This window comes from Schistocerca gregaria, chromosome 11 (assembly GCF_023897955.1).
Source record: "Schistocerca gregaria isolate iqSchGreg1 chromosome 11, iqSchGreg1.2, whole genome shotgun sequence".
Classification (NCBI taxonomy): domain Eukaryota; kingdom Metazoa; phylum Arthropoda; class Insecta; order Orthoptera; family Acrididae; genus Schistocerca; species Schistocerca gregaria.
In genome coordinates, this window is record NC_064930.1 from 5893898 (window position 1) to 5911070 (window position 17173).

Genomic DNA, 17173 nt, shown 5'->3' on the forward strand with positions numbered 1-17173 from the left:
CCAACTCAGTGCCTCGCTCTTTGCTACTGTGTAAAACTCTTGTCGTCCAATTGCAAAACACTGGGACACAACAAGTTTCCGCGTCTCCACTGCACTGATCATACTACGAAACGCTCCCCAAACTTGGCAATCACCCATGCAGCCGACTTTTCCGACTTTACACGACGCTCACGCTAGTGACAGCCTTATTTATAGTTCGACGTGGCGCCAAAGCGAATGAGCACATTTCGCCTACGGCTTAGGCCGCTCTCCTAGTGTGGCTGCTCTGTGTCTGCAGGCAGCGAGGGGCTGCAAGCTTCCTGTGTTCGCACCTATATCACCTTTGCTTGCTTGTCAGAGACAGACTATCGCAAAACATACAACTCACTCCATGAATTGATTGCTACGGTATCTGTTATCAGCAGTCACAACCAGCAACACCAGTAGCAGCCGACTGCACGTAAAGAATGGGAACGTGCAGTGGGATTTACGTGAACTCGGCGCAAGGCAGATCTTTCCGACGTAGGCTTGAGAATCTTATGGGAACATTTGTACTGTATCTAAATTAAGTGTAGTTGTGGGAGGAGGGTGCTTCCTGGGCACGAATAAAATCACGCTCGCCAATTGTGGATGCTAATCGTTCGCTTGTATCTGCCTAGACACCTCTGCTGGTTAGGAATTATTCCACTTGCATGGCAAGGTGCGCATGTAGGTGTGTTAAAAATTCTGGAGGCGCTGGGTATCGATCCCAGTACCTCTCACACGCTAAGCGAGCGCTCTACCATCTGAGCTACGCCCACCCCCCCGTTGACTAGTAGTGCTACATACAGCCATATCAACGTCACAGACCCTTGCACTCCCAATATTCCGCAGACAAACACTACTCTCTATGTATCAGTGAGGGTGTCTTTCAGGTTTCGTGCAATCTGTATCGAATCGTAGTTGGCCACAATGAAAGTGGCACGCATCACGTCGAAAATAGAGTTCGGACACCGCTCTGAGTAAGACGAACGTGTTGTCCACTCTCTAGACTTCAATGACGTTAAGCCGTCATACCTAAGACAGGTCTGCACTCGATGACACCACGATAACAGCCGGTCCCCACACTTATTCCTTGCTCTCCTTATGACAGTATACATCGTATCAGTCTGTGACGCTGGTTTTGCAACTTCTTGCGTGCCTTTATGTTCGCCGCGACCAACACTTACTATGCACTGACCAAAAAACATGGAGAAGCCGGGTCTTGAACCCGAGACCTTTCACACGCTAAGCGATCGATCTGCCATCTGAGCTACGGCTACACACACGACTAAGCCTGGCTATTCTCCATTCTTTGCGACTCTGATGTGCACAGACACGATGGTTGGTTGGTTTGTAGCGGCGAAGGTACCAGAGTACAAAGGCGTGGACACGTTCATGTACACAAGAGTTCCAAGTAGTTTCGATGCTCTGGTATTACGAATGCAAATTCCGTCTGTTTTGAATTGAAAGGGCGGTCACAAATTGGTCCTTTTCACTCCTTGTCGACAATCACACAGCACCTGAGGTAACAAGCACATCTCGAGCCCCATTGTGCTCTCCATTGTTCATGCCAACTCAGTGCCTCGCTCTTTGCTACTGTGTAAAACTCTTGTCGTCCAATTGCAAAACACTGGGACACAACAAGTTTCCGCGTCTCCACTGCACTGATCATACTACGAAACGCTCCCCAAACTTGGCAATCACCCATGCAGCCGACTTTTCCGACTTTACACGACGCTCACGCTAGTGACAGCCTTATTTATAGTTCGACGTGGCGCCAAAGCGAATGAGCACATTTCGCCTACGGCTTAGGCCGCTCTCCTAGTGTGGCTGCTCTGTGTCTGCAGGCAGCGAGGGGCTGCAAGCTTCCTGTGTTCGCACCTATATCACCTGTGCTTGCTTGTCAGAGACAGACTATCGCAAAACATACAACTCACTCCATGAATTGATTGCTACGGCATCTGTTATCAGCAGTCACAACCAGCAACACCAGTAGCAGCCGACTGCACGCAAAGAATGGGAACGTGCTGTGGGATTGACGTGAACTCGGCGCAAGGCAGATCTTTCCGACGTAGGCTTGAGAATCTTATGGGAACATTTGTACTGTATCTAAGTTAAGTGTAGGTGTGGGAGGAGGGTGCTTCCTGCGAACGAATAAAATCACGCTCGACAATTGTGGATGACAATCGTTCGCTTGTATCTGCCTAGACACCTCTGCTGGTTGGGGATTATTCCACTTGCATGGCAAGGTGCGCATGTAGCTGTGTTAAAAATTCTGGAGGCGCTGGGTATCGAACCCAGTACCTCTCACACGCTAAGCGAGCGCTCTACCATCTGAGCTACACCCACCCCTCCGTTGACTAGTAGTGCTACATACAGCCATATCAACGTCACAGACCCTTGCACTCCCAATATTCCGCAGACAAACACTACTCTCTATGTATCAGTGAGGGTGTCTTTCAGGTTTCGTGCAATCTGTATCGAATCGTAGTTGGCCACAATGAAAGTGGCACGCATAACGTCGAAAATAGAGTTCGGACACCGCTCTGAGTAAGACGAACGTGTTGTCCACTCTCTAGACTTCAATGACGTTAAGCCGTCATACCTAAGACAGGTCTGCACTCGATGACACCACGATAACAGCCGGTCCTCACACTTACACCTTGCTCTCCTTATGACAGTATACATCATATCAGTCTGTGACGCTGGTTTTGCAACTTCTTGCGTGCCTTTATGTTCGCCGCGACCAACACTTACTATGCACTGACCAAAAAACATGGAGAAGCCGGGTCTTGAACCCGAGACCTTCCACACGCTAAGCGATCGATCTGCCATCTGAGCTACGGCTACACACACGACTAAGCCTGGCTATTCTCCATTCTTTGCGACTCTGATGTGCACAGACACGATGGTTGGTGGGTTTGTAGCAGCGAAGGTACCAGAGTACAAAGGCGTGGACACGTTCATGTACACAAGAGTTCCAAGTAGTTTCGATGCTCTGGTATTACGAATGCAAATTCCGTCTGTTTTGAATTGAAAGGGCGGTCACAAATTGGTCCTTTTCACTCCTTGTCGACAATCACACAGCACCTGAGGTAACAAGCACATCTCGAGCCCCATTCTGCTCTCCATTGTTCATGCCAACTCAGTGCCTCGCTCTTTGCTACTGTGTAAAACTCTTGTCGTCCAATTGCAAAACACTGGGACACAACAAGTTTCCGCGTCTCCACTGCACTGATCATACTACGAAACGCTCCCCAAACTTGGCAATCACCCATGCAGCCGACTTTTCCGACTTTACACGACGCTCACGCTAGTGACAGCCTTATTTATAGTTCGACGTGGCGCCAAAGCGAATGAGCACATTTCGCCTACGGCTTAGGCCGCTCTCCTAGTGTGGCTGCTCTGTGTCTGCAGGCAGCGAGGGGCTGCAAGCTTGCTGTGTTCGCACCTATATCACCTTTGCTTGCTTGTCAGAGACAGACTATCGCAAAACATACAACTCACTCCATGAATTGATTGCTACGGCATCTGTTATCAGCAGTCACAACCAGCAACACCAGTAGCAGCCGACTGCACGTAAAGAATGGGAACGTGCAGTGGGATTTACGTGAACTCGGCGCAAGGCAGATCTTTCCGACGTAGGCTTGAGAATCTTATGGGAACATTTGTACTGTATCTAAATTAAGTGTAGTTGTGGGAGGAGGGTGCTTCCTGCGCACGAATAAAATCACGCTCGCCAATTGTGGATGCTAATCGTTCGCTTGTATCTGCCTAGACACCTCTGCTGGTTAGGAATTATTCCACTTGCATGGCAAGGTGCGCATGTAGGTGTGTTAAAAATTCTGGAGGCGCTGGGTATCGATCCCAGTACCTCTCACACGCTAAGCGAGCGCTCTACCATCTGAGCTACGCCCACCCCTCCGTTGACTAGTAGTGCTACATACAGCCATATCAACGTCACAGACCCTTGCACTCCCAATATTCCGCAGACAAACACTACTCTCTATGTATCAGTGAGGGTGTCTTTCAGGTTTCGTGCAATCTGTATCGAATCGTAGTTGGCCACAATGAAAGTGGCACGCATAACGTCGAAAATAGAGTTCGGACACCGCTCTGAGTAAGACGAACGTGTTGTCCACTCTCTAGACTTCAATGACGTTAAGCCGTCATACCTAAGACAGGTCTGCACTCGATGACACCACGATAACAGCCGGTCCCCACACTTATTCCTTGCTCTCCTTATGACAGTATACATCATATCAGTCTGTGACGCTGGTTTTGCAACTTCTTGCGTGCCTTTATGTTCGCCGCGACCAACACTTACTATGCACTGACCAAAAAACATGGAGAAGCCGGGTCTTGAACCCGAGACCTTCCACACGCTAAGCGATCGATCTGCCATCTGAGCTACGGCTACACACACGACTAAGCCTGGCTATTCTCCATTCTTTGCGACTCTGATGTGCACAGACACGATGGTTGGTTGGTTTGTAGCAGCGAAGGTACCAGAGTACAAAGGCGTGGACACGTTCATGTACACAAGAGTTCCAAGTAGTTTCGATGCTCTGGTATTACGAATGCAAATTCCGTGTGTTTTGAATTGAAAGGGCGGTCACAAATTGGTCCTTTTCACTCCTTGTCGACAATCACACAGCACCTGAGGTAACAAGCACATCTCGAGCCCCATTGTGCTCTCCATTGTTCATGCCAACTCAGTGCCTCGCTCTTTGCTACTGCGTAAAACTCTTGTCGTCCAATTGCAAAACACTGGGACACAACAAGTTTCCGCGTCTCCACTGCACTGATCATACTACGAAACGCTCCCCAAACTTGGCAATCACCCATGCAGCCGACTTTTCCGACTTTACACGACGCTCACGCTAGTGACAGCCTTATTTATAGTTCGACGTGGCGCCAAAGCGAATGAGCACATTTCGCCTACGGCTTAGGCCGCTCTCCTAGTGTGGCTGCTCTGTGTCTGCAGGCAGCGAGGGGCTGCAAGCTTGCTGTGTTCGCACCTATATCACCTTTGCTTGCTTGTCAGAGACAGACTATCGCAAAACATACAACTCACTCCATGAATTGATTGCTACGGCATCTGTTATCAGCAGTCACAACCAGCAACACCAGTAGCAGCCGACTGCACGTAAAGAATGGGAACGTGCAGTGGGATTTACGTGAACTCGGCGCAAGGCAGATCTTTCCGACGTAGGCTTGAGAATCTTATGGGAACATTTGTACTGTATCTAAATTAAGTGTAGTTGTGGGAGGAGGGTGCTTCCTGCGCACGAATAAAATCACGCTCGCCAATTGTGGATGCTAATCGTTCGCTTGTATCTGCCTAGACACCTCTGCTGGTTAGGAATTATTCCACTTGCATGGCAAGGTGCGCATGTAGGTGTGTTAAAAATTCTGGAGGCGCTGGGTATCGATCCCAGTACCTCTCACACGCTAAGCGAGCGCTCTACCATCTGAGCTACGCCCACCCCCCCGTTGACTAGTAGTGCTACATACAGCCATATCAACGTCACAGACCCTTGCACTCCCAATATTCCGCAGACAAACACTACTCTCTATGTATCAGTGAGGGTGTCTTTCAGGTTTCGTGCAATCTGTATCGAATCGTAGTTGGCCACAATGAAAGTGGCACGCATAACGTCGAAAATAGAGTTCGGACACCGCTCTGAGTAAGACGAACGTGTTGTCCACTCTCTAGACTTCAATGACGTTAAGCCGTCATACCTAAGACAGGTCTGCACTCGATGACACCACGATAACAGCCGGTCCCCACACTTATTCCTTGCTCTCCTTATGACAGTATACATCATATCAGTCTGTGACGCTGGTTTTGCAACTTCTTGCGTGCCTTTATGTTCGCCGCGACCAACACTTACTATGCACTGACCAAAAAACATGGAGAAGCCGGGTCTTGAACCCGAGACCTTCCACACGCTAAGCGATCGATCTGCCATCTGAGCTACGGCTACACACACGACTAAGCCTGGCTATTCTCCATTCTTTGCGACTCTGATGTGCACAGACACGATGGTTGGTTGGTTTGTAGCAGCGAAGGTACCAGAGTACAAAGGCGTGGACACGTTCATGTACACAAGAGTTCCAAGTAGTTTCGATGCTCTGGTATTACGAATGCAAATTCCGTCTGTTTTGAATTGAAAGGGCGGTCACAAATTGGTCCTTTTCACTCCTTGTCGACAATCACACAGCACCTGAGGTAACAAGCACATCTCGAGCCCCATTGTGCTCTCCATTGTTCATGCCAACTCAGTGCCTCGCTCTTTGCTACTGTGTAAAACTCTTGTCGTCCAATTGCAAAACACTGGGACACAACAAGTTTCCGCGTCTCCACTGCACTGATCATACTACGAAACGCTCCCCAAACTTGGCAATCACCCATGCAGCCGACTTTTCCGACTTTACACGACGCTCACGCTAGTGACAGCCTTATTTATAGTTCGACGTGGCGCCAAAGCGAATGAGCACATTTCGCCTACGGCTTAGGCCGCTCTCCTAGTGTGGCTGCTCTGTGTCTGCAGGCAGCGAGGGGCTGCAAGCTTGCTGTGTTCGCACCTATATCACCTTTGCTTGCTTGTCAGAGACAGACTATCGCAAAACATACAACTCACTCCATGAATTGATTGCTACGGCATCTGTTATCAGCAGTCACAACCAGCAACACCAGTAGCAGCCGACTGCACGTAAAGAATGGGAACGTGCAGTGGGATTTACGTGAACTCGGCGCAAGGCAGATCTTTCCGACGTAGGCTTGAGAATCTTATGGGAACATTTGTACTGTATCTAAATTAAGTGTAGTTGTGGGAGGAGGGTGCTTCCTGCGCACGAATAAAATCACGCTCGCCAATTGTGGATGCTAATCGTTCGCTTGTATCTGCCTAGACACCTCTGCTGGTTAGGAATTATTCCACTTGCATGGCAAGGTGCGCATGTAGGTGTGTTAAAAATTCTGGAGGCGCTGGGTATCGATCCCAGTACCTCTCACACGCTAAGCGAGCGCTCTACCATCTGAGCTACGCCCACCCCCCCGTTGACTAGTAGTGCTACATACAGCCATATCAACGTCACAGACCCTTGCACTCCCAATATTCCGCAGACAAACACTACTCTCTATGTATCAGTGAGGGTGTCTTTCAGGTTTCGTGCAATCTGTATCGAATCGTAGTTGGCCACAATGAAAGTGGCACGCATAACGTCGAAAATAGAGTTCGGACACCGCTCTGAGTAAGACGAACGTGTTGTCCACTCTCTAGACTTCAATGACGTTAAGCCGTCATACCTAAGACAGGTCTGCACTCGATGACACCACGATAACAGCCGGTCCCCACACTTATTCCTTGCTCTCCTTATGACAGTATACATCATATCAGTCTGTGACGCTGGTTTTGCAACTTCTTGCGTGCCTTTATGTTCGCCGCGACCAACACTTACTATGCACTGACCAAAAAACATGAAGAAGCCGGGTCTTGAACCCGAGACCTTCCACACGCTAAGCGATCGATCTGCCATCTGAGCTACGGCTACACACACGACTAAGCCTGGCTATTCTCCATTCTTTGCGACTCTGATGTGCACAGACACGATGGTTGGTTGGTTTGTAGCAGCGAAGGTACCAGAGTACAAAGGCGTGGACACGTTCATGTACACAAGAGTTCCAAGTAGTTTCGATGCTCTGGTATTACGAATGCAAATTCCGTCTGTTTTGAATTGAAAGGGCGGTCACAAATTGGTCCTTTTCACTCCTTGTCGACAATCACACAGCACCTGAGGTAACAAGCACATCTCGAGCCCCATTGTGCTCTCCATTGTTCATGCCAACTCAGTGCCTCGCTCTTTGCTACTGTGTAAAACTCTTGTCGTCCAATTGCAAAACACTGGGACACAACAAGTTTCCGCGTCTCCACTGCACTGATCATACTACGAAACGCTCCCCAAACTTGGCAATCACCCATGCAGCCGACTTTTCCGACTTTACACGACGCTCACGCTAGTGACAGCCTTATTTATAGTTCGACGTGGCGCCAAAGCGAATGAGCACATTTCGCCTACGGCTTAGGCCGCTCTCCTAGTGTGGCTGCTCTGTGTCTGCAGGCAGCGAGGGGCTGCAAGCTTGCTGTGTTCGCACCTATATCACCTTTGCTTGCTTGTCAGAGACAGACTATCGCAAAACATACAACTCACTCCATGAATTGATTGCTACGGCATCTGTTATCAGCAGTCACAACCAGCAACACCAGTAGCAGCCGACTGCACGTAAAGAATGGGAACGTGCAGTGGGATTTACGTGAACTCGGCGCAAGGCAGATCTTTCCGACGTAGGCTTGAGAATCTTATGGGAACATTTGTACTGTATCTAAATTAAGTGTAGTTGTGGGAGGAGGGTGCTTCCTGCGCACGAATAAAATCACGCTCGCCAATTGTGGATGCTAATCGTTCGCTTGTATCTGCCTAGACACCTCTGCTGGTTAGGAATTATTCCACTTGCATGGCAAGGTGCGCATGTAGGTGTGTTAAAAATTCTGGAGGCGCTGGGTATCGATCCCAGTACCTCTCACACGCTAAGCGAGCGCTCTACCATCTGAGCTACGCCCACCCCCCCGTTGACTAGTAGTGCTACATACAGCCATATCAACGTCACAGACCCTTGCACTCCCAATATTCCGCAGACAAACACTACTCTCTATGTATCAGTGAGGGTGTCTTTCAGGTTTCGTGCAATCTGTATCGAATCGTAGTTGGCCACAATGAAAGTGGCACGCATAACGTCGAAAATAGAGTTCGGACACCGCTCTGAGTAAGACGAACGTGTTGTCCACTCTCTAGACTTCAATGACGTTAAGCCGTCATACCTAAGACAGGTCTGCACTCGATGACACCACGATAACAGCCGGTCCCCACACTTATTCCTTGCTCTCCTTATGACAGTATACATCATATCAGTCTGTGACGCTGGTTTTGCAACTTCTTGCGTGCCTTTATGTTCGCCGCGACCAACACTTACTATGCACTGACCAAAAAACATGGAGAAGCCGGGTCTTGAACCCGAGACCTTCCACACGCTAAGCGATCGATCTGCCATCTGAGCTACGGCTACACACACGACTAAGCCTGGCTATTCTCCATTCTTTGCGACTCTGATGTGCACAGACACGATGGTTGGTTGGTTTGTAGCAGCGAAGGTACCAGAGTACAAAGGCGTGGACACGTTCATGTACACAAGAGTTCCAAGTAGTTTCGATGCTCTGGTATTACGAATGCAAATTCCGTCTGTTTTGAATTGAAAGGGCGGTCACAAATTGGTCCTTTTCACTCCTTGTCGACAATCACACAGCACCTGAGGTAACAAGCACATCTCGAGCCCCATTGTGCTCTCCATTGTTCATGCCAACTCAGTGCCTCGCTCTTTGCTACTGTGTAAAACTCTTGTCGTCCAATTGCAAAACACTGGGACACAACAAGTTTCCGCGTCTCCACTGCACTGATCATACTACGAAACGCTCCCCAAACTTGGCAATCACCCATGCAGCCGACTTTTCCGACTTTACACGACGCTCACGCTAGTGACAGCCTTATTTATAGTTCGACGTGGCGCCAAAGCGAATGAGCACATTTCGCCTACGGCTTAGGCCGCTCTCCTAGTGTGGCTGCTCTGTGTCTGCAGGCAGCGAGGGGCTGCAAGTTTGCTGTGTTCGCACCTATATCACCTTTGCTTGCTTGTCAGAGACAGACTATCGCAAAACATACAACTCACTCCATGAATTGATTGCTACGGCATCTGTTATCAGCAGTCACAACCAGCAACACCAGTAGCAGCCGACTGCACGCAAAGAATGGGAACGTGCTGTGGGATTGACGTGAACTCGGCGCAAGGCAGATCTTTCCGACGTAGGCTTGAGAATCTTATGGGAACATTTGTACTGTATCTAAGTTAAGTGTAGGTGTGGGAGGAGGGTGCTTCCTGCGAACGAATAAAATCACGCTCGACAATTGTGGATGACAATCGTTCGCTTGTATCTGCCTAGACACCTCTGCTGGTTGGGGATTATTCCACTTGCATGGCAAGGTGCGCATGTAGGTGTGTTAAAAATTCTGGAGGCGCTGGGTATCGATCCCAGTACCTCTCACACGCTAAGCGAACGCTTTACCATCTGAGCTACGCCCACCCCCAAGTTCACTAGTAGTGCTACATACAGCCATATCAACGTCACAGACCCTTGCACTCCCAATATTCCGCAGACAAACACTACTCTCTATGTATCAGTGAGGGTGTCTTTCAGGTTTCGTGCAATCTGTATCGAATCGTAGTTGGCCACAACGAAAGTGGCACGCATAACGTCAAAAATAGAGTTCGGACACTGCTCTGAGTAAGACGAACGTGTTGTCCACTCTCTAGACTTCAATGACGTTAAGCCGTCATACCTAAGACAGGTCTGCACTCGATGACACCACGATAACAGCCGGTCCCCACACTTACACCTTGGTCTCTTTATGACAGTATACATCATATCAGTCTGTGACGCTGGTTTTGCAACTTCTTGCGTGCCTTTATGTTCGCCGCGACCAACACTTACCATGCACTGACCAAAAAACATGGAGGAGCCGGGTCTTGAACCCGAGACCTTCCACACGATAAGCGAACGATCTGCCATCTGAGCTACGGCTACACACACGACTAAGCCTGGCTATTCTCCATTCTTTGCGACTCTGATGTGCACAGACACGATGGTTGGTTGGTTTGTAGCGGCGAAGGTACCAGATTACAAAGGCGCGGACACGTTCATATACACAAGAGTTTCAAGTAGTTTCGATGCTCTGGTATTACGAATGCAAATTCCGTCTGTTTTGAATTGAAAGGGCGGTCACAAATTGGTCCTTTTCACTCCTTGTCGACAATCACACAGCACCTGAGGTAACAAGCACATCTCGAGCCCCATTGTGCTCTCCATTGTTCATGCCAACTCAGTGCCTCGCTCTTTGCTACTGTGTAAAACTCTTGTCGTCCAATTGCAAAACACTGGGACACAACAAGTTTCCGCGTCTCCACTGCACTGATCATACTACGAAACGCTCCCCAAACTTGGCAATCACCCATGCAGCCGACTTTTCCGACTTTACACGACGCTCACGCAACTCTCACGCTAGTGACAGCCTTATTTATAGTTCGACGTGGCGCCAAAGCGAATGAGCACATTTCGCCTACGGCTTAGGCCGCTCTCCTAGTGTGGCTGCTCTGTGTCTGCAGGCAGCGAGGGGCTGCAAGCTTGCTGTGTTCGCACCTATATCACCTTTGCTTGCTTGTCAGAGACAGACTATCGCAAAACATACAACTCACTCCATGAATTGATTGCTACGGCATCTGTTATCAGCAGTCACAACCAGCAACACCAGTAGCAGCCGACTGCACGCAAAGAATGGGAACGTGCAGTGGGATTTACGTGAACTCGGCGCAAGGCAGATCTTTCCGACGTAGGCTTGAGAATCTTATGGGAACATTTGTACTGTATCTAAGTTAAGTGTAGGTGTGGGAGGAGGGTGCTTCCTGCGAACGAATAAAATCACGCTCGACAATTGTGGATGACAATCGTTCGCTTGTATCTGCCTAGACACCTCTGCTGGTTGGGGATTATTCCACTTGCATGGCAAGGTGCGCATGTAGGTGTGTTAAAAATTCTGGAGGCGCTGGGTATCGATCCCAGTACCTCTCACACGCTAAGCGAACGCTTTACCATCTGAGCTACGCCCACCCCCAAGTTCACTAGTAGTGCTACATACAGCCATATCAACGTCACAGACCCTTGCACTCCCAATATTCCGCAGACAAACACTACTCTCTATGTATCAGTGAGGGTGTCTTTCAGGTTTCGTGCAATCTGTATCGAATCGTAGTTGGCCACAACGAAAGTGGCACGCATAACGTCAAAAATAGAGTTCGGACACTGCTCTGAGTAAGACGAACGTGTTGTCCACTCTCTAGACTTCAATGACGTTAAGCCGTCATACCTAAGACAGGTCTGCACTCGATGACACCACGATAACAGCCGGTCCCCACACTTACACCTTGGTCTCTTTATGACAGTATACATCATATCAGTCTGTGACGCTGGTTTTGCAACTTCTTGCGTGCCTTTATGTTCGCCGCGACCAACACTTACCATGCACTGACCAAAAAACATGGAGGAGCCGGGTCTTGAACCCGAGACCTTCCACACGCTAAGCGAACGATCTGCCATCTGAGCTACGGCTACACACACGACTAAGCCTGGCTATTCTCCATTCTTTGCGACTCTGATGTGCACAGACACGATGGTTGGTTGGTTTGTAGCAGCGAAGGTACCAGAGTACAAAGGCGTGGACACGTTCATGTACACAAGAGTTCCAAGTAGTTTCGATGCTCTGGTATTACGAATGCAAATTCCGTCTGTTTTGAATTGAAAGGGCGGTCACAAATTGGTCCTTTTCACTCCTTGTCGACAATCACACAGCACCTGAGGTAACAAGCACATCTCGAGCCCCATTGTGCTCTCCATTGTTCATGCCAACTCAGTGCCTCGCTCTTTGCTACTGTGTAAAACTCTTGTCGTCCAATTGCAAAACACTGGGACACAACAAGTTTCCGCGTCTCCACTGCACTGATCATACTACGAAACGCTCCCCAAACTTGGCAATCACCCATGCAGCCGACTTTTCCGACTTTACACGACGCTCACGCAACGCTCACGCTAGTGACAGCCTTATTTATAGTTCGACGTGGCGCCAAAGCGAATGAGCACATTTCGCCTACGGCTTAGGCCGCTCTCCTAGTGTGGCTGCTCTGTGTCTGCAGGCAGCGAGGGGCTGCAAGCTTGCTGTGTTCGCACCTATATCACCTTTGCTTGCTTGTCAGAGACAGACTATCGCAAAACATACAACTCACTCCATGAATTGATTGCTACGGCATCTGTTATCAGCAGTCACAACCAGCAACACCAGTAGCAGCCGACTGCACGTAAAGAATGGGAACGTGCAGTGGGATTTACGTGAACTCGGCGCAAGGCAGATCTTTCCGACGTAGGCTTGAGAATCTTATGGGAACATTTGTACTGTATCTAAATTAAGTGTAGTTGTGGGAGGAGGGTGCTTCCTGCGCACGAATAAAATCACGCTCGCCAATTGTGGATGCTAATCGTTCGCTTGTATCTGCCTAGACACCTCTGCTGGTTAGGAATTATTCCACTTGCATGGCAAGGTGCGCATGTAGGTGTGTTAAAAATTCTGGAGGCGCTGGGTATCGATCCCAGTACCTCTCACACGCTAAGCGAGCGCTCTACCATCTGAGCTACGCCCACCCACCCGTTGACTAGTAGTGCTACATACAGCCATATCAACGTCACAGACCCTTGCACTCCCAATATTCCGCAGACAAACACTACTCTCTATGTATCAGTGAGGGTGTCTTTCAGGTTTCGTGCAATCTGTATCGAATCGTTGTTGGCCACAATGAAAGTGGCACGCATAACGTCGAAAATAGAGTTCGGACACCGCTCTGAGTAAGACGAACGTGTTGTCCACTCTCTAGACTTCAATGACGTTAAGCCGTCATACCTAAGACAGGTCTGCACTCGATGACACCACGATAACAGCCGGTCCCCACACTTATTCCTTGCTCTCCTTATGACAGTATACATCATATCAGTCTGTGACGCTGGTTTTGCAACTTCTTGCGTGCCTTTATGTTCGCCGCGACCAACACTTACTATGCACTGACCAAAAAACATGGAGAAGCCGGGTCTTGAACCCGAGACCTTCCACACGCTAAGCGATCGATCTGCCATCTGAGCTACGGCTACACACACGACTAAGCCTGGCTATTCTCCATTCTTTGCGACTCTGATGTGCACAGACACGATGGTTGGTTGGTTTGTAGCGGCGAAGGTACCAGATTACAAAGGCGCGGACACGTTCATATACACAAGAGTTTCAAGTAGTTTCGATGCTCTGGTATTACGAATGCAAATTCCGTCTGTTTTGAATTGAAAGGGCGGTCACAAATTGGTCCTTTTCACTCCTTGTCGACAATCACACAGCACCTGAGGTAACAAGCACATCTCGAGCCCCATTGTGCTCTCCATTGTTCATGCCAACTCAGTGCCTCGCTCTTTGCTACTGTGTAAAACTCTTGTCGTCCAATTGCAAAACACTGGGACACAACAAGTTTCCGCGTCTCCACTGCACTGATCATACTACGAAACGCTCCCCAAACTTGGCAATCACCCATGCAGCCGACTTTTCCGACTTTACACGACGCTCACGCTAGTGACAGCCTTATTTATAGTTCGACGTGGCGCCAAAGCGAATGAGCACATTTCGCCTACGGCTTAGGCCGCTCTCCTAGTGTGGCTGCTCTGTGTCTGCAGGCAGCGAGGGGCTGCAAGCTTCCTGTGTTCGCACCTATATCACCTGTGCTTGCTTGTCAGAGACAGACTATCGCAAAACATACAACTCACTCCATGAATTGATTGCTACGGCATCTGTTATCAGCAGTCACAAGCAGCAACACCAGTAGCAGCCGACTGCACGCAAAGAATGGGAACGTGCTGTGGGATTGACGTGAACTCGGCGCAAGGCAGATCTTTCCGACGTAGGCTTGAGAATCTTATGGGAACATTTGTACTGTATCTAAGTTAAGTGTAGGTGTGGGAGGAGGGTGCTTCCTGCGAACGAATAAAATCACGCTCGACAATTGTGGATGACAATCGTTCGCTTGTATCTGCCTAGACACCTCTGCTGGTTGGGGATTATTCCACTTGCATGGCAAGGTGCGCATGTAGGTGTGTTAAAAATTCTGGAGGCGCTGGGTATCGATCCCAGTACCTCTCACACGCTAAGCGAACGCTTTACCATCTGAGCTACGCCCACCCCCCAGTTGACTAGTAGTGCTACATACAGCCATATCAACGTCACAGACCCTTGCACTCCCAATATTCCGCAGACAAACACTACTCTCTATGTATCAGTGAGGGTGTCTTTCAGGTTTCGTGCAATCTGTATCGAATCGTAGTTGGCCACAACGAAAGTGGCACGCATAACGTCAAAAATAGAGTTCGGACACCGCTCTGAGTAAGACGAACGTGTTGTCCACTCTCTAGACTTCAATGACGTTAGGCCGTCATACCTAAGACAGGTCTGCACTCGATGACACCACGATAACAGCCGGTCCCCACACTTACACCTTGGTCTCTTGATGACAGTATACATCATATCAGTCTATGACGCTGGTTTTGCATCTTCTTGCGTGCCTTTATGTTCACCGCGACCAACACTTACCATGCACTGACCAAAAAACATGGAGGAGCCGGGTCTTGAACCCGAGACCTTCCACACGATAAGCGAACGATCTGCCATCTGAGCTACGGCTACACACACGACTAAGCCTGGCTATTCTCCATTCTTTGCGACTCTGATGTGCACAGACACGATGGTTGGTTGGTTTGTAGCGGCGAAGGTACCAGATTACAAAGGCGCGGACACGTTCATATACACAAGAGTTTCAAGTAGTTTCGATGCTCTGGTATTACGAATGCAAATTCCGTCTGTTTTGAATTGAAAGGGCGGTCACAAATTGGTCCTTTTCACTCCTTGTCGACAATCACACAGCACCTGAGGTAACAAGCACATCTCGAGCCCCATTGTGCTCTCCATTGTTCATGCCAACTCAGTGCCTCGCTCTTTGCTACTGTGTAAAACTCTTGTCGTCCAACTGCAAAACACTGGCACACAACAAGTTTCCGCGTCTCCACTGCACTGATCATACTACGAAACGCTCCCCAAACTTGGCAATCACCCATGCAGCCGACTTTTCCGACTTTACACGACGCTCACGCTAGTGACAGCCTTATTTATAGTTCGACGTGGCGCCAAAGCGAATGAGCACATTTCGCCTACGGCTTAGGCCGCTCTCCTAGTGTGGCTGCTCTGTGTCTGCAGGCAGCGAGGGGCTGCAAGCTTGCTGTGTTCGCACCTATATCACCTTTGCTTGCTTGTCAGAGACAGACTATCGCAAAACATACAACTCACTCCATGAATTGATTGCTACGGCATCTGTTATCAGCAGTCACAACCAGCAACACCAGTAGCAGCCGACTGCACGTAAAGAATGGGAACGTGCAGTGGGATTTACGTGAACTCGGCGCAAGGCAGATCTTTCCGACGTAGGCTTGAGAATCTTATGGGAACATTTGTACTGTATCTAAATTAAGTGTAGTTGTGGGAGGAGGGTGCTTCCTGCGCACGAATAAAATCACGCTCGCCAATTGTGGATGCTAATCGTTCGCTTGTATCTGCCTAGACACCTCTGCTGGTTAGGAATTATTCCACTTGCATGGCAAGGTGCGCATGTAGGTGTGTTAAAAATTCTGGAGGCGCTGGGTATCGATCCCAGTACCTCTCACACGCTAAGCGAGCGCTCTACCATCTGAGCTACGCCCACCCCCCCGTTGACTAGTAGTGCTACATACAGCCATATCAACGTCACAGACCCTTGCACTCCCAATATTCCGCAGACAAACACTACTCTCTATGTATCAGTGAGGGTGTCTTTCAGGTTTCGTGCAATCTGTATCGAATCGTTGTTGGCCACAATGAAAGTGGCACGCATAACGTCGAAAATAGAGTTCGGACACCGCTCTGAGTAAGACGAACGTGTTGTCCACTCTCTAGACTTCAATGACGTTAAGCCGTCATACCTAAGACAGGTCTGCACTCGATGACACCACGATAACAGCCGGTCCCCACACTTATTCCTTGCTCTCCTTATGACAGTATACATCATATCAGTCTGTGACGCTGGTTTTGCAACTTCTTGCGTGCCTTTATGTTCGCCGCGACCAACACTTACTATGCACTGACCAAAAAACATGGAGAAGCCGGGTCTTGAACCCGAGACCTTCCACACGCTAAGCGATCGATCTGCCATCTGAGCTACGGCTAAACACACGACTAAGCCTGGCTATTCTCCATTCTTTGCGACTCTGATGTGCACAGACACGATGGTTGGTTGGTTTGTAGCGGCGAAGGTACCAGATTACAAAGGCGCGGACACGTTCATATACACAAGAGTTTCAAGTAGTTTCGATGCTCTGGTATTACGAATGCAAATTCC

General features: G+C 49.1%; 1 non-coding gene across 1 annotated transcript; it reads right to left on the reverse strand.

Moving 5' to 3' along the window:
- Positions 1 to 2276: 2276 nt before the first annotated feature.
- Trnaa-agc (transfer RNA alanine (anticodon AGC)) lies at positions 2277 to 2350 on the reverse strand. Its single transcript has one exon. It is a non-coding gene; the product is annotated as a tRNA-Ala (tRNA).
- Positions 2351 to 17173: the final 14823 nt, after the last annotated feature.